The sequence below is a fragment of the Pantherophis guttatus genome, chromosome 3, assembly GCF_059756535.1.
Source record: "Pantherophis guttatus breed Tessera chromosome 3, ASM5975653v1, whole genome shotgun sequence".
Taxonomy (NCBI): Eukaryota; Metazoa; Chordata; class Lepidosauria; order Squamata; family Colubridae; genus Pantherophis; species Pantherophis guttatus.
Genome location: NC_142065.1, coordinates 175,580,176 through 175,607,206, shown reverse-complemented (window position 1 = coordinate 175,607,206; position 27,031 = coordinate 175,580,176). Strand labels below are relative to the sequence as shown.

Below are 27,031 nucleotides of genomic sequence, written 5' to 3'. Positions count from 1 at the left end.
CTGCTGGATTTCACCCCTGCACCAAATACTATTTATCTTTTAAAAAAATTCTTATTCACTTAAAATTATGAATTTAGTGGTCCCTGAGGTCTGAAAGGTTGGCGACCTCTGCACTAAAGCAAATGCTAGCACAAATGCTTCAACTGCTTTCAAAAAAGTTTGATACATCTCATCTGATTTGCATATAAATGGGAGATCACCAGAAAATTTCAAGGCTACAGATTAGACTCAAAATTCAGAAAAACATCTCAAAAGAGGACAACAGCAAACCAATTCTGTTGTCAAGAAAACTACATGGATATAGAACTATGCTCTATTGAGGCAAAACTTTATTTTTTCATATTTGGTATGGTGTAGCTCATTCAAAGTCATGAATGATTATCACATCAAAAATTTTGAAAATTCTAGCAGATTATGGAAAAGATAAGCACTAAATTTACAAGCACTTAGAGGCAAACAAAGTCATAACCATAAGCCAATATGGGTTTGTCAAAAACAGATTGTGCCAGACAAATCTTACTGCATTCTTCTACAATGGGGCAGAAATGATGTGCATATAATTTACTAGGATTTAAATAAGGCATTTGATAAAGTAGACCACAACCGACTACTTGATACAATAGAAAAATATGGCATAGATAGCATCACCACCAGATGGATTCTTAATTGGCTGAACAACCACATTTGGAGGGATGTATGCAGTGGTGTACTCCAAGGCTTTGTCTTTGCCTAGTATTATTCAAAATATTCATTAAGGATTTAGATGAGTGGACAGAAGCAAAACTCATCAAATTTGCAGATGACACTAAGCTAGCAGGAATAACTAAAACCCCAGAAGATAGGTTCAAGATACAAACTTGAACATTAGGCTCTATCTAACTTCAAGGGTGACAAAAGTAAGGTTCTACAGTTAGGCAAGAAAAAGTAAATGCATAAGTATAGAATAGGTGTACCTGGCTCAATAGTAGTAACTGTGAGAGGGATCTTGGAGTCCTAATAGACAATTCTTAAAAATGAGCCAGCAGTGGGCTGCAGTTGCCAAAAAAGCCAACATAGTCCTAGGCTGCATTAACAGAGGAATCAAATCAAGCTCATGTGAAGTGTTAGTACCACTTTATAATGCCTTGGTAAGACCACATTTAGAATACTGCATCCAGTTTTGGTCACCACAATATATAAAAAAGATATTGACACTCTAGAAAGAGTGCAGAGAAGAAAAACAAAGATGATTAGGTGACTGGAGGCTAAAGCATATAAAGATTGGTTGCTGGAACTGGATGTGTCTAGTTTAATTAAAAGAAGTACTGTGACATGCCACAAAGAAGAGAGAGTCAACCTGAAATCAATGAGAGAGAAGATTCTGATTATTATAGCGTATGGGACAAGTGATACGGGTGGTTAGAGAAGAGGAAATTGAAATAAAAAAAAAAAAAAGGAAAGAGACCAGAGCAAATACAAGAAATAGTTAAATGAAATAAAAAGAGAAGATGTACTGTAGATGGTAGGAAATATAATAAGGCAAGGAAAGGTTACATGGGTAAGCAAAAGACATGACTTACGTATTTACTAATTTATCGTTAAAGATTATTATATATATATATATATACACTAAGAATGATATGAGAACACAATTTTTTATACCATGTAACTGGTCTGCAAAGATTATCTATATATGTACAATATATAATTTGTATTTATTTCTTTTTCCATACTATGTAACCGGATGGACAAAAATTGTATTATTATAATTTCTTAATAATAAAACATTAAAATAAAAAATAAAAAAAAAGAAGAAGAGAGAGTCAACCTATTCTCCAAAGCACCAGAAGGCAGGACAAGAAGCAATGGATAGAAACTAATTAAGGAGAGAACCAGCCTATAGAACTAAGGAGAAATTTCCTGACAGAATAATTAATCAGTCGAATGAGTTGCCTCCAGAAGCCAAGGATGCTCCAATAGTGGAGGTTTTTAAGAAGAGATTGGACAACTATTTGTCTGAAATGTTATAGGGTTCCAGCTTGAGCAAGGGGTTGGAATAAAAGACGTCCAAGGTCCCTCCCAACCATGTTGTTGTGTTATTTAAAATAAGCACACCTAGACATGCACTATTATTTCTAAGAAAGTGTTTTTCCATGCATACAGTATGACGCTGCCGCTATTCAGATATAATTTGATGTATCACCAGCCTAATAGCCTTCAAGCCTTATAAACTTCTATTGCAAGCCATCACTCCTGTTATTCTTAAAATATTATATGTATCTGTGCCATTTCTACAATAGAAGTGTATAGCACATGTTCAGTCATATTGTAACTATTATGCTATGTTTAGTATTTTTCTAGTTCTTACTTAGGAGTGTGTATTTGACATCTAGCTTTCTTGGAACATGCTTGGGCCTTCTACAATTTCACTTAATGTGAAACAGATTTTTTTGTAAGGAAGTTCTACAATGGCAAGCAGAGAAAGTTTTTCCATCATTCTCCCATGTATTGCAGAGGCTCTAAAAACATGTCTAGTGCTATTTTACAACTTTTGGCAAGAGAAAGAAAATACTGATGAACAGTGTGAATATCTAGTACTCGAAGGACACTGATATATAACTGGAAGTTTTATCATTAGCAAGTAATTAAAACCATATAAATTTGGTCTAGTGGTTAAAGGCACCAGATTAGAAAAAGGAAGACTGTGAGTTCAAGTTCAGCCTTTCCTAGTTGGGTGACCTTTTTTTATTTATTTTTATTTTTTTATTATTCATATTTCTGTGCCATCCACTTTCCGAGGACTCTGGGCGTCTTACACCAAAGACAGTATACTAAATAACATATTGCCCCCAACAATCTGGGTCCTCATTTTACCCACCTTGGAAGGATGGAAGGCTGAGTCAACCTTGAGCCGGTGAGATTTGATCCGCTGATCTGCTGAACTAGCAGTCAGCTGAAGTAGCTGCAGTACTGCACCCTAACCACTGTGCCACCTCTTGGGCCCGTCAGTCTCCCTCAGCCCAACACACAGGGTTGTTGTTGTGGTGGTGGTGGTGGTGGTGAGGAAAATAGGATGAAGCAGGAGCATTAGATATGTTTGCTGCCTAGAGTTGTTTATAAAAATAATAAAGGTGGGATATAAATTAAATAAATATATAAATTAAATATAATTAAATGATAGGAATTTTAAAAACAGTCTTGGGCTCCAAAATTCCATTTCACAGCCATTTCATTGATATTGCTGACACCAAAGAATTATACGTATCTTTGACAGCCTTCTGAATTCAGAACCTTGACTTGCCCTACTTTTCTAACACTGAACAACCTATCTGGACTTGAAGCTGGCATTTTGTCAGTGTCCAAGGCAGGTATTTATATTCTATTGATGGGTGGAATAAATTATTCAATTCATCTTCCGTTAACTAGGAGGGTCGAATGAAAATGAGAGAGAAGAGCCAGCAAGGTGTGGAAACTACCGGGCAAAATAATGTGTAAAGGAAAATGCCTGTCTTTAATATACTAGTGTGTTCTTTTAAACAGAATGTGCATTTCAATGCCTGCCACAATAAATGAAAAATTACTTTTTATAATGGGGGAGGGAGGGGGAGAAAAGGAAGACTCAAGACTATGTATAACAGGAATCATTTGAAAAACCAAGGATATGGAAATCAACCACTTGTAGACCTTCCTTTGTGGAAACTATTAAAAATAACGAAAAGGTTTCACAATTCCTAAATAGAATTAAATAGAATTTATAACCACATACAATATCACATACAAATATGATTTTCATATTTGAAGAAAATTTAGAAAACATGAACATTCAATTAACTAGTCTTATTACAAATCTCATGGAACCCATCAAGGTTAAGCAGAACATGATCCTAAACAAAGCTATAATTTTCTTTTTCAAGATTGTTGTAATTAGTTTTTAATAAAGTAAAAAAATAAACAAAATATTCATTCATATGAAGAGTCCATAACATCTGACAACACAAATATGTAACTGGATAAAGACAGAAATGCGAATTATCTTGGCTGGATTGCAGGACACATATAAGTAGATTTCTTTCTGCCTATTTTGTTCATTTCATTGTATACCATTTCTAGTGGAAGCAGCTCACTCCTCTATCTATAGTTTATTATAAGAATTATTTGTTTATGATGTCATCTCTAAAATTTCAGTGAGTACCTTGAGCACAAGGACATAAATAATCTAAATGGTAGTCATGCAAGCAAAAATGATGGAAGGATATATAACGTGAATTATAGGCTCCAAAAATGTACTTTTAAGAGACACATGAATAATGAAAAGGGACCATTGGGTACAAATTGCCCAGACCATTACATTGTGATACATTGATATATTTGAGGTAGCTCTCTAAAGGGACTATAAATTTCTGTCATTATCTACTCAAAAAAAAGTGGAACAAAAATTTTAAAAAGCATCAAAATTAGTATTAAAAAAAGGATGAACACTAATGTAGATTTTCTAGCATTGCTTTCAAATTCATGTCCATGCACACATACACAAATGTCAAATTATGAAAGAGTCATGCTAATTTATGGTAATCCAAAAATACTGAAACACCTGAAGCCATGGTGGCTCTGTGGTTAGAATGCAATATTGCAGGCTAATTCTGCTGACTGCCAGCAATTTGGCAGTTTGATTCTCACCAGCTCAGGATTGCCTCAGCGTTCCATCCTTCCAAGGACCCAGATTGTTGGGGGCAATGTGCTGACTCTGTAAACCACTTAGAGAGGGCTGTAAAGCACTGTGGTATATAAGTGTAAATACTATTGTTATTTCAGACTAATATATTTTGTTAAAATGCATAACCTTTGTTGAGCTAAAGCTCCCTTCATCAGATGCATCTGATGAAGTAAACTATAATTTGCTTAGATCTATGCCTTTTAATAATTTACTTTTAGCTCAAATGACAAATTGGTATTTAAAAAACTGAAACATGAACACAGACAAGATCTTTTATTCTAAGTCATGGAATGGTAAGAGTCTACAGGTGCAAGCAATGAAACTGAATAAAATGTTAATTCAAAATGCTGGAAAACTAAGTTCTTTTTTTGCCTCAAAAAATCCATAAAACATCAGTTCATTTTAAATGGATTTGATTTATATAAACAACAGATAAAGAAAGAAACTTTAATGTAAGCTTAGATAGAGATGCCAAACTACAAATGTACTTATAATTGCTCTTAAGAAAGACTGGAAACTATTTCTTTATTATTCTTTTTCCCCCTTTTCTATCTTTTTGTATTTCTTTTTCTCTTTTGTATTATTTTTATCTATTACTCTTATCTGTTTCTATATAAAGTTACTATACAAGTAGACTTACAACCATTCATTTAGTGACTGAGGTTACAATGCCAGTGATTTATGGCTGGTTTTCACACTTATGACTGTTGCAGCATCCCTACTGTCTTGTGATCAGAATTCAGGTGCTTGGCAACTGGCATGTATTTATGATAGTTGCACTATCCTGCATGGAGTCATATGATCGCCATTTACAATCTTCCAGTCAGCTTCCAACAAGGAAAGTCAATAGGGGAAGCCAGATTTGCTTAATGACCACATGATTCACTTAACAACTGCAGCATTTGCTTAACAACTGTGGCAGAAAGGTCATAAAATGGCACAAAATTTTCTCAACTCACAACTCACTCACCTAGCAACAGAAATTTGGGCTCAATTATGGTTGTAAATGGAGGATTACCTCTACATAGGAAAGCTATATCAAGCTATATTTCTCTCTCACAGAAAAAAAACCTGCAATCTAAAGTTCAGCTGATCAGCTGAAGCTTTTTCAAAGTACTATGGATGATATACTGGACTGCATAGTTCATAGATTATAGTATAATATGTAACATGACAGAAGGATTGGGAGAGACCATGAATAACTTTGACACGAAGTGTTTAGAACTGTAACCAATAACTACCATTCTTAGTGCACTGTCAAGGTTATAAATATTTCATTCTATGAATTTCCAGTATGATTTTGTTTGATATTATTTAATGTTGTACAATCTGGTTTCTTTTGAATGGACTGACAAATGGAATAACAACTCAACTAAACCCTTTTTTGTATGTTTAATGTCCTTTATTATTTATTTAACGTATGGCATACAATGTCCAGGAAATTTACAAGCACCCAACACAACACAGTTCTGACAGCCTAAATGGCTAATTTTTAAGCAAATGCTGAAGTTCTGTTCAACATTTGCATGCTTATATTTGGTGCGCTGCAGGGGCGAACTAGCTTACACCAGCTGACTACCAGCGTTCAGGTGGATACTCTTCCAGGCTCCTCCGTCGGTCTTGCCTCAGCTCATGTTGTCTTAAGTCTGGCCTGTTCCAGTGCTGGCTTCCGCTTTCTGCCCACACAAATGCAGCTACGTTTTTTCCCACCAAAGTGGTACCCATTTATCTACTTGAATTGTTTGGCGGACAGGAGCCAGAGAGCGAGTGGTGGGAGCTCACTCACCATTTTGTGGAGCCAGGCTTGAGCCGCTGAAGCGCAGTTCCAGTGTCATTAAGCCTCTACGTCACCACGTCTTATAAAAAAACATGATCACACCTAAAGAAGTATATGGGTATATGCAAGATATAAACAAGCAAGCACAACTAATAAATGATAATTAACAAGGGAAAATGTTTCTGATATTTTTCAAGTGCTTGCCACTAATATCACAATGTTAATTGAATATTTAGAGGAATGAAACTGAAAAAAATTAGAACCAAATGGGGCTGAGCACAACATAAAAGTATTCAGGAAAAAATAACTGTAAATGAAGTTTTCTTGTATAGTAAGTAGCCTTTTCTCTTTTTCATTTGTAATATTGCAGACAATATCAACACTATTTCCTAGATTATAGAATTTACATGGTTCTTTACTTAGAAAAGAGCAGAGTTAGAAATTGTTGGGCTAGAAAAAGTAATGATAATTATACTTGGTCCACAAATCTTACTAAGCCATAATGTGGTTCATTTTGTTTTGATTTAACTATTGTGTGATCTTATCCATTATGGTTTTACATGGTTTATGGCTTAACACACAAATCCATACAAATATTCAAATCAATCAGTTGGGATCCAGTCAATTAAACATTGTTAAAACATACTACATTCAATATGTGAACCCAATCAATGTATTTTTAATACAGTTTTGGCTTTAGGGTAGAAAGCATTTCTTATATTTGCTTCCTAAATCTGGAGATTTTCTTGAATGCTCATTTTTCTCCTCTCACTAGAAAAATAGAAACTCCTATATATGATAGATGGCTGTAGCTACACATGGTTGTTAATCCTCCAAATCTAGTTTATTGTCACTCTTATTGTCATCCATGCTTCAGATGCCAGAGTTTTGTTCATTCCAGTCTTCTCTAGATTTGTCTTCTCAATTTGATCTTAAATTGAGAACCATCTCCCTCACCCAGCAACTTTTTCCACAAACTTTTGTATCAGAAAACAAAAATATATTCTTTATGCTAATCCTGCCACTGGGTATATTTCACCTGAAACAATGTTTGCTAAAAATAAAAAAAATAAAAATGTACTTCTAATACAAAGCAGAGGCCTTGGAGGAAAGAGACCGGTTTCATTAAAAAATTCTATGGTAGCCTTTCTAGGAGTATGACTTGACAGCACAAAACATTGCCACATTTCAAAGCATATGAGTTACATTAATTACCAAATAAAATTAGAATTCTGAATAAATATAATTAATGCTCCATGAAGCTCTGTTAGGAAATATTTCTATTGCACAGCAAACATTTTAAAGTTCTCCAAGCTGGTACACTCTAGATGTGACAAAACTTTTAAGAATGCAGTCTGGGAAGATGCTAACTGCACTGAGATAAGAATCCCCCTAAATCAGTCACATTTAGAGCCACAAACTCTAAGTAGGAAAAAGAAGATAACAGGACCAGCGGGCATTTTCTCTGAATAAAATTTGTGAAACCAAGTAACTAGAAGAATTGCCCATACATTATTAATAAGATCAAATCTCTTGACCTAGATATTTCAGAGTTACAGGAAAAGAAAAGTCAACATTTTTGGAAAGCAACATATTCCACATATGAATTACAAAGAATAAAATGAAGAATTTCTTTTTTACTCATGTGCTTACAATGTTCAATTAAAATGCTTTGCTGAAAAAAAGTATATTAAAAAGTATATTAGAAACTTTACTTCCAATATATTCTATCTGTAATCTAGTTATACAATAAACATTGTCAGCAAGGAGATATCTTAGAATCCCTAAACAATTTTTATACAGACACACATACATTATACAATTTGACTTAACTGATATTATTCTTAGTGCAAAATTATTTTTCAGCTTTCTTTAGGTAAGTGCAACATTTATATTGCATTCTGCCCAATCAAGATACCTCTGTGCACCACCCATGGCAAAAGACAGACTGAGGGCTTATGGGCTTGCTGTTTACACAGGTAGGAGGAGCAACTATTCAACTATTTTTTCTGCAACTTGAAGATTGGGTGAAATCTTATGCTAAAAATATCTATGTTGTCTGCATTCATTTGGCACCTGCTATCTTGAACCTGATGTGAATTTACAGACCACATAACTTTTAACATTGTGCCAGAAGGTTTTGATGACTCTAAATCTTACATATCCTTTTGCTGGTCCTATTAAAAATACCCCTTCGATAGATTTCAGATATTCATCCCATATTGACCAACAAAGCTATAAATTGCTTTTTATTTAAAGTTCAAGACTAACATCAAAACAAAATAATGTATCTAAAATTGAATTCATTGGATGTAATCACATTTGACAAAAGCACATAAATACTTTTTGTCTGCATCTAAAACTTGAGTTTGGTTTAGGAAAGATTAAGTATAGTTTGCCAAGATGTGGAAAAAAAGGAATACGAAGTTTACATCACAGAGTTATACAAACAGCTTTTACTCCATAATCAGTTAGCAATCCCCAACTGAGTTTTTAAACTAGTTTGTGTCAATTAAATATTGTACAAGTTTTTTGGGGGAAGGACTCACTCAAAATATTTATACTAATTCTACAACAGGTTTCCATATACTTAGGCATATGATGTTGGAAAAACCTCCAGATAGATCATGACTTACAACCACAATTGGAAGAAGAATTTTTGTTGCTAAATAAGGCAGTTGTGAATTGCACTTAACCTTAGAGTAAGGCCACACCTGGAATACTTCATCCAATTTTGATCACCACATTACACAAGATGTTGAGACTTTGTAAAAAGTGCAAAGAAGAGCAACTAAGATGAATAAACGCCTGAGGACAAAAACATATGATGATCGGTTGCAGGATTTGGGTTTGGCTAATCTAAAGAAAAGAAGAACTAGGGGGGACATGACAGTAATATTTCACTATTTGAGAGTTTGCCACAAAGAGGAAGAGGTCAACTTATTTTTCAAAGCACTAGAGGGCAGGACAAGAAATAATGGATAGAAACTAATCCATCCAAGGAGAGAAGCAATCTGGAACTAAGGAGAAACTTCTTAATAGTGAACAGCTTGCCATCAGAAGTTGTGGGTGCTTCATCACTGGAGGTTTTTAAGAAGAGACTGGACAGTCACTTGTCTGAAATGGTATAGGGTCTCCTGCTTGAGTAGGGGGTTGGACTAGAAGATCTTGAAGGTTCCTTCCAGCTCTATTCTTATTCTGATTGATTGACTGATCTTATTATCTTTTTTGCCATGGTTGTTAAGAGAATTACTGCAGTTATTAAGTCAATCATGCAATCATCAAGCGAATTCAGATTTCCCCATTGACCTATTGGAAGCTGGCTGGGAAGATTGCAAATTCTCAAGAAGAATTACAGAAAAAGAAAAAGTATTAAATTAAAAACATCATACATGATACAAATATTATAATAAAGTTAGGAGCCTCTGATGTGAGGCAATACAAACATTTTGATTTATATTAGCATATTCAGATGCTTCTCTACCTTTTTTTTTTTAAAAAAAATCAGTACTTCCCATTATTTTCCAGCTATAAACTGAGACACCTACTTTTCTAAAATAATTGATATCTTTGCCACAATGGTAATTTTATGTCTCATTGGAATCATAAATCTATGTAAAGTCAACAGATTTATCAGATTTGGCAAAGCTACCAAAACTAGAAGAAAGAGCTGTCTGTTTATTCCTGGGAAAATAGAGCACTTTACACATTTCATGAATAAAAACTGTAACAGATTTCTCGGATGATTTTGTTTATCTTAAACTACTCTTCTAATATCTAATTTGGTACTTACTACAGCTGTGGAAATAATTTTATGAGTCATTTTGTTTCCTCAGTTATCTCATCAGAAATGTTCAGCACCCTTTGAGAAGGCATCAAAGCAGCCCACTAAAGGTGTTTCCAAGTATTTTACCATTCAGGGAGTGGATCAAAAGAGACTGAATTATCTGCATTGCCCTCTACCTATGTAGAACAAACATACCAGCCAAATCATTTCTTTAAAACAAAACATTAGTAAATCCTCAACACTGTTTATTATTCAAATATAGAATAATCACTTAGCTGAATTACTATGTGAAAAATCTATGATGTAGCTTATTTCTGATATCAGAGGCTCAGAACAGAACCGAGATTACAAACAGCAGGCAATGTGGGTTAATATTTTGGGATAACTATTTCATAAAAAGTTTGCTGGTTATTCATAACATTTTCAGAAATCAAATGATGATCAGATAATACTTGCCTTGTAGCAAGCAATTTCCCTAGACACCAATAAGAAAGCTGGAAAACAATAGGATGTTAAAAAGTAACTGTAAAAAAGGTAAAATGATATAATCAGATTAGGAAAGGATCTTGAAGAACTGATATCCAGGAGCCTGGATAGCTCAGCAGACTAATGCATTGTAATTTAACTCCAGCTGTCTGCAATTAGTAAGTTCGAATCTTGCCAGGCTCAAGGTTGACTCAGCCTTCCATCCTTTCTAAGGTAGGTAAATTGAGGACTCAGTTTGTGGGGGCAATAAACTGACTTTGTAAAAATATACAAAAGTATGAAGGCTATTGCTTAACGCATTGTAAGCCGCCCTGAGTCTCCAGAGAAGGGCGGCATATAAATCAAATTAAAAAAAAAAAAAGAACTGAGTTCAATCTCTGCCCAGACCATTTTATACCTTGTTCTATTCTTCCCAGACAATAGGCTTTTGCTTTGCCAATTCCCACACAATGGTTAAGGATTGTTTTTTTTTTTAAAGCTACAAAAAGGAATGCAGCAAAAGGTTGTGCAGTCACTCATGCCCTAGTCACCACATGTATTAACTACTGCAATGTGCTCTACATGGCTAGCCTTTGAAGACCACTTGGACTTCAACTGGTCCAGAATTCAGCAACATGAACCTTGATTGGCATGTGACATCTCTGCTTCATAAACTGTACTGTTACAAAATGCTTCCAGGTGTTATTCAAGGTGCTTATCATAATCTATTCAGCCCTGCATGGCATAGGGCCCCAGTGTCTCTCATGACAACCTGGTTGATTCAATCTGACAGAGTTGGTGCTCTCCAAGTCCACCTGGAATCTATCAGGATCCTAGAAGCATGCCTTCACTGTCATGATACATGCCCTCTTGAATGAGATTCCCCAATATTCCCCATGTCTCTCTTTCTGGCATTCCAGAAAGCTGTTCTCCCAGGTCTTGGGTAAAGGTGGTTGGGGCCCCTGTTGGATTGTGTTTGACTATGGTGGACCATAGTCAACTCTTGTTCCAATATCTTGTTGTTTCTTTTTTTATAAATATTTTACTACTATTTTTATGCTACTTTTTTGTACAATACACCACTCAAAGTTGGTTGGAACTGAGTGGCATTTTCACTGAATAAATTAATATAAAGAACTCCATCATCATAAAATTTTCTCTTCGGAGAATTTAGTCATCAACAAGTTGAAGACACATATGGAGGAATGTGAAACTAAGGATTTGGGTAATGAGAACTGCAGCTGTAACAAAATGCCTTACTATCCCATTCATGGACATGTCTGCTGGATGTCTTTATCAGCTATCAATTATACAGATGGCAGTCCAGCTTCTGCTTGAATGCCATCCATGAGAACAGTCAATCATGTTCAGATGCTCATTTAGTTAGATGTTAAATGCTCTAATCATTTAAAAGCTTTGTAGAACTCACATTCATAATTTAACCATGATTTTACTCAATTATCCCATTTTTCTAAATGTTAACATTATTTTTATTCACTAAAATATGGTTTGCTAGTTTATAGTTCAAAATCAAGCTCATTCAAAATCTATTTTCTTTAATGGAAGTCAGTTAGAACCACCATTGATGTCTTGGCATCAAACACTTAAAATACTGCCATCTTTTATGGGATAAAACACTTGAACACTATGCTATGCTATATTCTTAATCTTCTGATTTCTAAACTAAATATCCCAAAATCATTATTTTGACATCTTCATATGGCTTCTAGGCTTCTGTTCCAATTTGGAAATGATATCCTTATATCTTGGTTCTAAATTTACATATGGATAATATCTGAGTATAAAACAGCATAAAGCTTTATTTTTTAAATTATGGTTCTGTTAACATAACCTACAGTTGCAGCTTTTGTAGCAGACTCATACTGCTGACTCATGTTTACCTTGTGACCAAAATACATTTCACCTCTATTGCTGCCATACAACTATCTCCCCATCTTGTAGCAATACAGTAACCAATAAAAGGCAGACTAGGATTAACCCAGGATAAAGACATAACTCTTAACTCTGAACTTCCCTCCAACTAACGAGGAACTATTGACAAGCCCAAATTTCAATTTCCTGACAGAACTGTTACTTAGCATCAATTTAATAATCAAATCTGATAGGGTCAAGATGATACCAATCCTGTGGAATAAACTATTATTGTTATCCCTGTATTGTAGATATGGCATGAACATAAGGGGCAAGTTTAAAACTGAGATTAGGAACTTCTTTTTAACCATTTCATTAGAACATGACAGAGGAAATATTGTAATACTCATGCTGCAAAAACCTCATCAAGAAGTTAAACCAGGTTGATATGCAAACCACAAGTAATTTGTGGTTTTTGCTGGAATAAGTATTTTAAGATTCTAACAACAGAATCTTAAAACAAAATGTTTATATAATTTCATACAGTTGTCACTGGTATTCCACTTCTTTAACTAGAGTTCACCAAATATAAAGACAGGTGTACCTGCCTGCCAGACAGAAAATATCAATATAGCCAGCAGCAGTTATTTTCTGATATATATGCAGTATAAAACTTGAAAGGGTATTTATCCATCTTAAAAAGAGGCTACTAAACTTCAGATATAAGCACACTGACAAAATGTCAAACACAGAGTATTTTTTTCTTCAGAGTAAACACCCACACTACCTGTACTTTTCACGCTGTCAAACACAAACACCACAAAGACACATTGCTCCAGTATCCATACAGCAGTGAAACAGCCAAAGCCAAGCTTTAATTAAAGCTGGGCTAACACCCATCCTAAAAGGGATACAAATACTTTTCACACACTGGTGTTAGACATTTGCTCTAATTTAGGGTAAAGGATGCATGTTTCAAGCGCTTCCATCTCTGTTCCGGAGCCTATATAACTGCCTTCCTTCGAATTCAATGTCCCAAAGGTGCTTTTTCAGGAGGCAACTGGACTTTCTCGTTTTTCTTGGACGACCTTTCGCTTCTCATCCAAGAAGCTTTCTCAGCTCTGACGGGATGGTGGGGAACGGAAGGATTTATATTCCTTGCAGACAGCTTGATATTTGCATTCTTTTAGAGAGTCGTTGAGGCCACTTGGGGGAGAAAAAGGACCTTTGGGACAACCATGGCCTGGATGACTAAGAATCTCCATAGACTTCGAATTCAATCATTCCCAAGAATGTACAAAACCGCGTCTTTTCTTAAAAAGCGGAGATTCTGGAAAGGCAGCCTCCGAGGCTCTACAGCGCTTTGCAGGTAGAGCAACGGCCTTAACGAAGGCGAACTTCCTAATCTCCCGGAATTGCTTCCAATTTTACAAGTCTAAAATGAAACGTTGCACCCACACACACATACAGACATATATACACAAACACACATATGCGCGCGCGCCAATAATGAGAGCGCGAATAACCCGTCCTCTCTCTCCCTCTCTCTCTCCCTCTGTAATACTGTACCAACCCGGTTCTCGGTTTCCTGAGCAGGCGCACGTTAAACTTCCCCCTCCTGCTTCTGCGCTCGCGATCCAAGTGACTCCCTCCCAAAGCTACAACAAAAATCAACAAAACAACCCGCCCCCTCCAGGGAGGAGGAACAACAACCCAGGTGTAGTGACCGGCGCATATATAGCGCAAACCGACCCTGGCCGCTGCCGCCTCTAAAACGGGCTTCAGCTGTTAGTTACGTCGGCGGTGGAGAGGCAGCGTTGGCTCAGGCGTACTAACTAGCGCTACGAAGCGGGCACCGGCATTCCAGTCGCAGATAACCCGAGATGAGGAGAGGAGCGAAAAAGGCAGAGCCGCCGCCGCCGCCGCATCGGAGCTGAGAGACGAGGCTCCGGGCAAAAGGGAGCGTTTTCCACCCTTTCCGATCTCGAGGCTCTGCTGTCTGTGTGTCCTTCCGCCACGACCACCCGTTCCAGAAGCCCTGGGCGGCCACATTCCCTCGTTCCGAGTACAGCCAGACTTACCTGGTGCCCTGCTTGGGTCGTCTCCTCCGAGTAAACCCTACGCGAGGAGACGCGGTCTTGCCGAGAATGCCATCTGGGAGCCGACGCTACGGTGGCCAAGGGACCACAGCGAAATTGCACGGCTTTGCGAAGGCGACGCGGTGCACGCGCCCCCCGGGCTTCCTCCGCACATTGAATGAAAACTCTCCCACGGCCGAATTGCTGCCACCGCAGCCACAAGCGGCGCCGAGCTCCGTCCTTCCCACTTCTTGCTAACGCGGGGGGGGGGAGTTGAAAAACGGCGGACAGGGTGCTCCCTCTATATGGGCGGCCTTCCAGGATGTCCCGAAAGGCAGCAAGGAGAAGAGCTCGCGTCTCGCCTTTGTATTTTTCACAGACTTTTCCTTCTTTTCGCTTGCTTTCTCTCCCTTTCCCTACGCCTTCTCCCCCATTCTGCGCTCTGAATGGCTCGGTCCATCCTGAAATGGGTAGGGGGCGGGGCGGGGGATGCTATTGCTCGCATACAATAGGCTTGAATCGACCTCCGCGATGTAACGGAGCAGAAAACAGCGCTACGTATTCCCACCTTGTTTCCTTTTCAAAGGTGGTCTTCTGGATTTGGATGATAAGAGACTAGGAAAGTGTGGTGGCTAAATTAAAGGTGGGCAGAGCAGGGAGATATACACGGTTATGAGGCTCTGTTCGCCAAACATGCTTAAAATATTCAGAAAATGTTGCGTGTTGGTCTAATACCTAAGAAGCCTGAGTGGCGTAGGAGGCTAATGCCTCCTACTAAGGCAGCATTTAACATCCAGCTGCCTGCAATTACTGCGAGTTCAATTCTCACCAGGCTCAAGGTCGACTCAGCCTTCCATCCTTTCTAAGGTGGGTAAAATGAGGACCCGGTTTGTGGGGGCAATAAGCTGACTTTGTATAAAATATACAAAAGTGTGAAGGCTATTGCTTAATGCATTGTAAGCAGCCCTGAGTCTCCGGAGAAGGGTGGCATATAAAAATTAAAAAAAATCAATGGAACTGGGTTTTCACAATGCTAAACATATTATGTTAAATTCAGGATATTGTGCACTATGTTTTTCCCTGACATGATTACTTCCATTGTATGAATAAAATAATTTGGGTAGCTCTACTGTATGCATGAGGAAGTGGGAATGATGTCACAACACAAATGATGCAATTTCTTTTTGTGTAATGATGAGGCACAAGAGTACTTGACTCTTGATGATGGCATGCCACAATTGTCATCATCTTGAGGCCATCCCAACTTTTTATGAATGTAGCTGAATGAATGAATGTTGATTTACCCTGCTGTGGGGTTGTTGTTGTTGTTTTTAAAAAAATCAGCAACATGTTGCAGTCGGCAAACCCATAACTGTAGCATTTTGCAGAACTAGCAGTCCATGTTCCTGCATGTTAGCTGATATGCCAACATCATTCAGTTTCATAAAAAATTATCCTCCCATTAAGCTTATATCTTTTGCATGACATGGAAACTGAAGTTACACAACACATTGAGTCATACTTGCCTAACGGTGGTTTATTGAATAAAAAATGGTTTGAGCATAGTCTGAATGCTATCCAATTTGGGAAGAGGGCTTACACAATGCAATGAGCCATAAATTAATGACATAAATCAGTTGGTCAATGTACTAGACTAAAATGTATGTGACTAATTTGTGTTCAGTGTACAATATGAACATAGCTACAACACTCAGCAGTGATTTAGGAAGCATAATGCCTGAGTTCTCACATGTTAAGCCAGGATCAAGATAACATGCTACCTTTCACTTACAATCTGTATTTTATTTCCCACCCTCATGTCTCCATATAATTCTGCACATATTATTTTTCAATAGATTTGGCTTTGTATGTGGCTTTCCCCCACTTCCTAATTGATCATAGAATACATTTGAAACTGATCAAGAAGAATGTTGTACATATTTTTAGGTCAGAGGTGTCAAACTCACAATGACACATCACATGATGTATCAACTTTTTTCCCCTTCGCTAAACCGGTGGGCATGGCCAGCACATGAGGCATCCAGCCTGCAGGCCACAGGTTTGACACCCATGATTTAACTTAATGTTTAGTTTAGTTTAGTTTAGTTTATTATTATTGCACCTCATACAACAAAATAAAATGTCATTGAAATGAAATTAAATGTATGATGATTTGGACTCTTCTGTACAGTAACTGATTATAGAATGTTCATCTCTTCTTTAATTTAGTGGCTGATTAAATGCTTCGCTCAGACATTTTGGCATTCCAGTAATATAAGTAAATGAAGTAAAGCCCTATGTAGCCAACTGGCTTGGAATAAATTACATTGAGATAAAGGACAATAGGCTGGTATGAATTGCAGCCAAAATCCCATTATTTATATAAATGTTACTGCTAGGTTCACACATTACACTAATAGATTATGTGGCTTATTCAAATTTTAGTTTAGCAAGTTGCATTCAACCCAGCCTAAATGAGATTTTACAAACCAAATATATGGTTAACACAATATCCACATAGTGTTCAATTTCATAAGCCATGGCAACATAAATCACAGTTTAGCAAAGCTGCTCCCTTCCAGGTTTGAAGCTATACATTTGTCCTCACCTCTCTCCATTTGAATGAACATTTTCATGTACCCCTGTATACATGTCCATGATCTAGAGGACATACATTATAACTTTTTCGGGAAGTAGAATAGATCTCAAGATAATTTTGGCAGTCTTGAAGATTCAATGTACTGGAGTTGTGGTAGGTCAGTGGTGGATTCTACTTACCTTTACTACCGGTTTGCATTGGGAGCGCGTGTGCTCGCTTCTGCACATGCACAGATTACCTATGATGACATCCGGGGCGGTGGGCAGAGCCTCCCACAGGTTTTACTACCGGTTCTTGTGAACCGGTCCGAACCGGGGCAACCTACCACTGGTATAGGTGTAAATGAATAAAGGTGGAAACAGAGAAGGAGCCTCCTCTAATGTTAATAAGGTAAGGGGCTCAGAATAAGGGAGGTTGTATAATTATTGGAAAGAAAAAATGCCTCTTGAAATGGCATTCATTCTGCCTCTGCCTTCTCTCTAGAGGTAAACAATAATTTCATAACTGGTGTTCCATGACAAAGCAAGTTTAAATAGTAAACTTTTATTCGAATTGGATATACTCATTCAATTTGGTACTATATTCATGCCAGTGAAAAATGGAAAGAAAGAGGCATGAAATTCCTGCCTTTTGTTTCCTATTAGGTCCTAAGTCCCATCTCTGTTCTACCACAACTTCCAGCCCTTTCAGTTATTCATGGCTGCAGTTACACAAACACTTCCCCATAGATGTCAAGGCTGCAGAGGAACAATTGTCCAATGAAATCTAAAAATTGCATTCTAGGATTGCTGTTCTCTTTTGGATAGTGGGATACTTGTATTAGGATTTAGAGTTTTCTATACCTTTATGCCACCATCTACAACTAACATTGTAATGTCTCTTGAGTTGTGTTTTATGTCAGATCCAAAATATTTTTAACATATATTTTAATATAATCCAGGGGTGCAATTCAGCAGATTCTGACCGGTTCTGGAGAACCGGTAGTGGAAATTTTGAGTAGTTCAGAGAACCGGCAAATACCATCTCTGGCTGGCCCCAGAGTGGGATGGGAATGGAGATTTTGCAATATCCTTCGCCTAGGAGTGGGATTGGAATGGCGATTTTGCAGTATCCTTCCTCTGCCACGCCCACCAAGCCACACCCACAGAACCAGTAGTAAAATAATTTGGATTCCACCACTGATATAATCCATACTATAATGTTAATAAATTGGAAAGAAGGGGGGAAATATTGTAGAATCTCTTAGAAAAATTATCCTTGCTGTAATCTAAATATTCTTATAAAAATCCAAGATTTTATAAAAATCTGGACTGAAGGAATCCAGACAACTGAGATGGCAGCAATGAAACAGAGACCTTTGATGTCCTCTGAGCAAGTTCTGGATCTCGCTATTTAACAATCACAGTAGAGCTTTTATGTTTTGCCAACTAATGCTGTTCCTTTAGTTGTTTTAATAATGGTGACTCTCAGGTGATATAGAATTTGAGAGATATGTGGAATTTTTGTTATTATATTCCCTTAGGGGAAATACTTTATGCACTATAAAGCAAATGGGAAAGATTCACAACAGAAGGTGATTACTATTATTGTTCCCAGCAGTGTAATCTTTATATCGAAACATCAATTCCCTTAGTTCTAGAAATACTTTTGCTACCTGGTAACTTGACACTTGAACAACTTTCAAACTTTATTGATTTTTTTTTTTTACATCCTGCTTTTACTATTTTGATAAATCATTCAAGGTGACAAGCATAACGAATACTCCTTTCTTCTCCTTTTTTCACACAACAGAGAGTGGCTGGCTCAAAGTCATCCAGTTTGTTTTTCATGTTTATGATGGGACTAGAACTCATTGTCTTGGCTTCAAGCCTGGTGCTTTAACCACTTTTTATTCTGCAGTGTGGACTGAATCAATTTTTCTTGCCATTATAAAATACAGTCCTCACACACTTAAGAAGGACTAAGTCTCTTTAACTATTAATTATTATTAATAATTATTAATCTTCTCATCGTTCCTATCACCCATCTCCTCCCACTTATGACTATATGACTGTAACCTTGTTGCTGGTATCCTTAAGATTTATATTGACTGTTTCCCTATGACTATCATTAAGTGTTGTACCTTATGATTCTTGACAAATGTATCTTCTTTTATGTACGCTGAGAGTGTATGTACCAAGACAAATTCCTTGTGTGTCCAATCACACTTGGCCAATAAAGAATTCTATTCTATTCTATTCTTCTATTCCAGTGTTTCCCAAACTTGGCTATTTTAAGATCCATGGACTTCAATTTCCAGAATTTCCCAACCAGTATACCTGGTTGAGGAATTCTGGGAGTTGAAGTCCATACATCTTCAAAGGGTCAAGTTTGGGAAACAATGTTCTATTCTATTCTATTCTATTCTATTCTATTCTATTCTATTCTATTCTATTCTATTCTATTCTATAAATATGGATATGTTTCCATTATATTTAGCTACTTAAATAATACTACCGTATAATACTAATTCAACATGTGAATATGAATATTCCTGAAATGAGAATCTAACCTGAGCAAGTTTTAGTGAAGTTGGCATTATAACAGAAATGAGATTTATTTATAAGAATAGGAACAGCCTGCCATTGCTAACTACGTCCTAACTGGAGAAAAGCATTTAAAACATGTTCTGCGCATATACAGGTAGTCCTCAACTTACGACCACAACTGAGCCCAAAATTTATGTTGCTAAGTGGGAAATTGATTAAGTGAGTTTTGCCCATTTTACAATTTTTCTTGCCACCTTTGTTAAGTGAATCACTGCAGTTGTTAAGATTCATTGTTGCTAAGTGAATCTGGCTTTCCCATTGACTTTGCTCGTCAGAAGGTCACAAAAGGTGATCACATGACTCTGAGACACCACAATTGTCATAAATATGAGCCAATTGCCAAATGTTGGAATTTTGATCACATGACCATGGGGATGCTGCAATGGTCGTAAGTGTGAAAAATGGTCATAAGTCACTGTTTTCAGTGCCATTGTAACTTCGAACAGTCACTAAACGAACTGTTGTAAGTCAAGGACTATCTATATGTCTGGGAATAAAGGCAGAAGGGAGAGCAGGCAGAGTGAGAGACAGTGAGGGAGCACAGAGTAAATCCTTACTCTAATGCTAAAATGCTTAACAAAAGATTGTATTAGGTACCTGATACTTTAACCCTTTTCTTTCTAGGACATTTACAAGGCATGCATATCTTCTCTAAAATTTCCCAGGAGCAGAGAGTTTTTCCACATGGAATAGAATTCTCGGGAAAGCAAAACTGAAAATGTGACAAAGCATACATATCAGGGGCCAGTACAGCCAACTTCCTCTATAATCAAAGCCGTACCCAAATGCAGTCAGTGGACAATTAATTCAAGTTCCCATCTCTCATTCCATTGACTCCCTACCTGAATACAAATGTCTGTCAAAAAAAAAACCCCTGATATAGTAGGCATAGATTTCTGCTATAGTATGCATCCCTTGAAAGCTTGGTGATTTATACTACATCTATTGATATGAGAATTGTATAGTATGGGGAACTATTGTAGAAATTGTTATCTTCCAGTTTGACAAAGCCAGTATGAGCAATAAAGTTAAAACATTTCTTTACAAAAGTAACCCTGGCCCTGTTTTAATCTTTAGGCCCTAGATACAACAATTTGGCTTTTAAATATTTGCTGAATATTGAATATTTACTTACAGCAGTAAAATCCTTTATTGGGCAGAGTTTAGGACTAGGTAATTTCCAAGATTATCAGAATTCCTGAAAGCTTTAATGGAATTCTTGATTGATCAGATAACTTGCAAATAATCCAAACTGAGTTGTGTTCCCAGTAGTTCAGCTGATATCATTAATACAGATTTGCTCTGTTTTATGCAAATTTGCTCTAATCTGATTAACTTTTCATCTAAGAATTTATTTTTTATGAACAAAATGGCTGTTATGTTTGTGTCAATATATCAATTTGCACCATAGGTCTAGAAATATGCCAAAACTGCTTTCTGCCCTCATTCCTGCATTATCATTGTACTGAAGTATGGCGCTAGCCATATGTGCTATCTCTCACTTACTGTACTTTATACCTGCAATAATATTACTATTAAAAGTGGTCAACTCAGGCATAACAATTTGACCAATGCCCTTGTCCCAATTGACAAGGAAAAGCATCTAATACTGGAAATCAAGTTGGACATATTTTGTTGGGTTGTAGCAGGTAAAGAGCCCAAGCCTTAAGATAGGTTAAAATCATCTGCAGTATAACAAAGAATGATAATAATTTGTAGTGCTGTATGCACTCAATCTCTTTGTAGGTCATGGGAACCATGTAAATTAGAATTCCAGTTATAAAAAAAGATGGAAAAAATGCATTCATTGTACACAGAGCACAGACAAACAAGAAAACATATCTAAGTTACCTGGTGCATAATAATAAGACTCTGAACATTTATGAGCAAATTTATCAATGCATTTGAGTTACAAAATTTGACATCATACACTGTAATCCCCCTTTTCCACTGGCTCAATGTCTTGCTTAATGTGAATTTGTTTTATAAGAGTTTGTTGGGATATGTAACCCTAGCATAAAGTGAGAGAAGTCTATATTTGCTGAATAATAAAAAAAGGCTTTTTGGTGCTGATTGCTAGGGCTTTTACGTTATTGTTGACTGCCAGGAATAACTCTGTAGTTTTCTTGGCGGGTTTTTTCAGAAATAGTATGTCATTGCCTCCTTCCTAGGGCTGAGGAAGAATGACTGGACTAAAGTTAACAAGCTAGCTTTGTCCTTCAGGGTCTTCGGCAGGCGTGAAATGCTCCTGGTTCGGACCGATCGGGCGATCCAGTAGTGATTGTGGCAGGTAGTTCAGAGAACCGGTAGGATGGTGGTGTGAGGCTCCGCCCACCTGCCCGGGTGTCGTTACTTCCTGCTTTTAAAAGGTTAAAAAAAGGCTCTGAGGATCACGCGCCACAGCTGTGATCGTCAGCGCCTTTTTTACCTTTTAAAAGCATTTTTTACAACCTATTCACCTGAATAGGTTGTAAAAAAATGCTTTTAAAAGTTAAAAAAAAAAGGCTCTGATGACTGCGCATCACAGCTGTGATCGTCAGAGCCTCTTTTTTTTACTTTTAAAAGCATTTTTGTACAACCTATTTGGGCGAATAGGTTGTTAAAAATGCTTTTAAAACGTAAAAGAAAGGCTCTGATGATTGCACGCCACAGCTGTGGTTGTCAGAGCCTTTTTTTTTACCTTTTAAAAGCATTTTTTACAACCTATTCGCCCAAATAGGTTGTAAAAAATGCTTTAAAAAAGTTAAAAAAAAAAGTTGGTCACATTACCTCCCCACCAAGCCATGCCCACAGAACCGGTAGTAACAAATTTTGCATTTCACCACTGGTCATCGGGTTTCTAACCTGGTGCCTTAACGACTATACCAAATTGCAATAAAGAGGTAACCTACCACTACTGAAATACTATCAGTACAACCTGGTTGTAGAAAAAGGTGAGTTAAATGTTCAATCTCCTTGAGAATAGGTTTATGATGCTTTTCTTCATATGAATAAAAGCAGCATCACCACCAGAATCATGTTCAATAAATTCACACAACCAGGTAAGCAACTCAGAGAAGTCATTTTTTGCTTAAATGCTTCAATAAGTCTCAATTTATTTATTTATTTATTATTTTATTTATTTTATTCAATTTATATCCCGCCCTTCTCCAAGTGGACTCAGGGCGGTGCACAGCCAGACTAAAACACATATCGATACAAAATTTAAAATTATTAAAAGAATTAATTAATTAATTTTAATTAATAATCCCTTGTATTAATATCCTAAATTAAAAGATGCTGAGAGTTTACATCATAACATCTGGTATTTTGTGGGCCGATGGGTTTCAACCTCTGTAGTACTGTCAGTAATTCTTGACACAGAAATTCAACTGCAGTACAGAGATGAAATTAACGCATCAGATCCTTTCTCTTAAAATGGATTGTAGCTAGTCGTCTTCTAACAATGCTAATTGGGACTGGAATTTTCATTGCTAAGCAATGTGGTTGTGAAATATGATTTGAACAATTTTGTTAATGTAGTCTTACAATGAAGTAGATTTAGTACATCTAGTCATATTTCCTGTCACATTTATCTGGGAGGGCTGACAACTGGTTGTGATATCAGTTTATTCAGCACCATCATAATTTCAAACAGTTGCTGAAAAAGAGATCAAAAACCAAGGACCACCTGTATTACAATTTTTATTGTCACAGCCAAAATTATCTTCCTGTTTCTTCATTCTTGTCTGGCCAAATAAAAACAATAACCCAAGGATACCAATTGTGGCCCTGATGTCTTTGATTGCTGATACTTTTCCCAAATTTTCCCCAATGAGGAAATTGTTTTCCTCATCCATTAGTGGTTAGCATAAATTATTTTCTCACACAGAAGATTGTAATGTACTTGCTTGTCTTCTTTGGGGCCTTTAACAATGCATTTTCTAAATATGACATCTTCTAGAATTTGAATTACAGTAGTACACAACATGAAATTTGATTTAAAATATACTTAATTATATGTGAATGAACAGACTGCATTCATTTCTTATTTATATAATAAGTTGTAAAATAGAAACTATGTGGGCATATTTGAATGAAAGCTCTCTGGCATTGGTTTATACAATTATGAGCAAAACAGCAGTAGAAAATTGGATTATATGACACAGGCTTGATAAAACGTTAGTTAAAGAATGTTTAATTTGACCTGTTAATTCAAGGCCAGGTTTTTCAGTCAGAAAGAAAGCAGTTGAGCAGCACGTGTGAAATTGAGGTTAGAACTGATATTGCAGTCCCAGAATCTATTGAAAGCTCATTAAATTATGGTGATGTCTTAAACTGAAATATAAATAGTCTATGAGAAAAAGAATAGTTATAGTAGATTCTACAGTTTGGATATGTGTAGTACTCTTCTACTTCCCCCCATCCCCAGCTGGCACTTTTAGCAACATTAAGTTTTGCTTAAGAAAATGTGTTTTATAAAGTGACATATACATTATTATGTAATTGAGATTCTTGCCATCTGAGATGAGAAACAGCTCTTGGATAAGCAACAATTATTTGCAAATGTTTTGGTGTTTGTTTAAATCCAAGCCATTATATTTTTCTAGCCTTGTTTACATAAAACAATATAATAGCAAAATCCTTGACACATTTTTTCACTGATAAATAGTGTGGCATTAAAAGGCATTCTTTCAAAAAGAGATTAACCTGTTGGATGTTTACTAAATTTTAGTTTTGTGAATGAGGAAGAGAGCATATAAATATTGTATTTCAATAAAATTTGAAAAATGAATCCATAGTAAAACAATTTATTTTATTTCTCCGTTCAAAATAAGTGGTATTATTATTACTGTAACCAAATACGAATTTATTATGGACTTGCAGCTAATCATATTTTTATGACTAATAGTTATTTTCATTGCTGTGTTTATAAATATCTAAATGGGGAAGGAATTGCATTTATAAATTTTTTGTACAGACATAAACTTAATTTTTTTTTTCAATTTGATTTATATGCCACCCTTCTCCGGAGACTCAGGATGGCTTACAGTGCGTTAAGCAATAGCCTTCATACTTTTGTATATTTTATACAAAGTCAGCTTATTGCCCCCACAAACTGGGTCCTCAATTTACCTACCTTAGAAAGGATGGAAGGCTGAGTCAACCTTGAGCCTGGCAAGATTCAAACTTTTTTAATTGCAGACAGCTGGTGTTAAATTACAGTGCTTAGTCTGCAGAGCTATCCAGACAAATTTTATTTGTCTTCACCTCAAAATAAATAATATTTAATGTTGTAAACTGGAAAAATATATTCAGCCCCAAACTCCAAAATTTAAAATATATATCTGATTTCAACCATTTAAATCACAAAAGTGCTCATAGTATCATTTGAACAGTCCACTAAGGATCAAATTTTAAGCATATCTTATAGTTTATATATTAGCCAAAGAGGGGCTAATTATAGGAGGGGTTCTCACAGAGAAGAGGAGATCAATTTATTCTCCAAAGCACCTGCTTGTAGGACAAGAAGCAATGGATAGAAGCTCATCAAAGAGAGATCCAACTTGGAACTAAGGAGAAATTTCCTGACAATGAGAACAATTAACCAGTGAAACAGTGGAACCTCACAGAGTTGTGGATGCTTTGTTGCTGGAGGTTTTCAAGAAAAGACTGGACAACCATTTGTCTGAGATGGTACAATGTCTCCTGCCTTGGGAAGTGGGTTGGAATAGATGATATCCAAAGTTCCTTCTAACCCTATTATTCTATGTCTATGTCTAAAATGAATTACTGGCATCAGGCAGCATGACCAAAATACTGAAATGAGTCAGGAGAGCTCTCATCTCAAAGAGTTCTGATCTGATAATTAAACTGAAACTGTCAATCCAGGTAAAAGCAAAAAAGATCAAAGCCTGAAAAAATCAAGCCTTAAAGAATCAATCAGGAGCATAAAGAATCTTTTGCAGGCTTTTAAAAAGAAGATGAGACAAAAATAGAAAAGATTCTGAGTGTGGAGAGATCAGGAAAAATACAACAATCCAGAAATAGTGAAGCTAGATGCGAGTAGTGTTTTAGGACATATTCAGTGGTGGGATTCAGCCAGTTCATACCACTTCGGGAGAACCGGTTGTTAACTTTCTGAGCAGTTTGGCAAACTGGTTGTTGGAAGAAATCATTAGGGCAGAGAACCGGTTGTTAAATTACTTGAATCCCACCACTGGATATATTACAGAAAATAATTTTAGTTGAGTGGCTTTATTATATTCTCCCCTCTCTCTACATGGGGCACCCCTTGAAGAGCACTCGGAGGCTCCAACTGGTCCAGAATGCAGCCGCGTGGGTGATTATGGGGGCGACATGGCGCACCCATGTAACACTTCTCCTGCGCGAGTTGCACTGGCTCCCGGTGGTCTTCTGGGTGTGATTCAAGGTGTTGGTCACCACCTTTAAAGCACTCCATGGCTTAGGACCGGGGTATATACGAGATCGCCTTCGGCCACCGATAGCCTCCCACTGGCCAATACGCTCCCACAGAGTGGGGTTCCTCAGGGTGCCGTCAGCCAAACAATGTCAGCTGGCGACACCCAGAGTGAGACCCTTCTCTGTGGGGGCATCAGCCTTCTGGAATGAGCTGCCCCTAGAGGTCCATATGATCCCCGACCTGCGTACCTTTCGCTGTGCCCTGAAGACTCTTTTATTCCAACAAGCTGGGCTGGTTACATTAAGATATAACTTACCCTCCTTCTGTCTATAAATACTTCAAAACCACAACAATATAATATCCATAAAATAGCAGCATGTTCAACTCAATAGATCTATTAAAGGGCATTTGAAAAGGATTTTCAATAATGTAAGCTCTGCACCTGAGAGAAAAATTACAGTATTTTTTATACTTTTGCTTAGGTAAACTAAATGCAATTTTAAAATAAAACAACTTTCTATAGCTATGGTAGAAGAATTTTATATAATACCCAAATATTTGGAAGCTATTATTCTATTCTCTCTCTCTCTCTCCATCCATCAATCATCTATCACAACATGTAACTTTTCTTAAAATGGCTTGCTTGCTCCCCAACCTCTTCCAATTGATCATTTGGCTTTTTTCTGTGATCAGGTACCACTGGGTTAGAGCAGAGCATTGGAGTTTAAGACACCCATTTTTGAACTTGAATCTGACTTTGAGGTAGACA

General features: G+C 36.8%; 2 protein-coding genes across 8 annotated transcripts in view; both read right to left on the bottom strand.

Annotated features, from left to right (window-relative positions):
* Positions 1 to 14,858, bottom strand: part of UBXN2B (UBX domain protein 2B) — a 149,326-nt gene extending 134,468 nt beyond the window's left edge. Inside the window, exon 1 of the mRNA XM_034429824.3 lies at positions 14,676 to 14,858. The gene's annotated coding sequence lies outside the window, so the exon portion shown is untranslated. The remainder of the gene's footprint in view (positions 1 to 14,675) is intronic.
* Positions 1 to 15,139, bottom strand: part of FAM110B (family with sequence similarity 110 member B) — an 80,055-nt gene extending 64,916 nt beyond the window's left edge. For 2 of the 7 annotated variants that reach the window (XM_087890595.1, XM_087890598.1), the window contains exons 1-2: positions 14,676 to 14,791; positions 2,858 to 3,083 (exon numbers count right to left, since the gene is read on the bottom strand). The gene's annotated coding sequence lies outside the window, so the exon portion shown is untranslated. The other 5 variants (XM_087890596.1, XM_087890599.1, XM_087890592.1 and 2 more) reach the window with 4 other exon arrangements.
* Between the last annotated feature and the right edge of the window lie 11,892 nt (positions 15,140 to 27,031).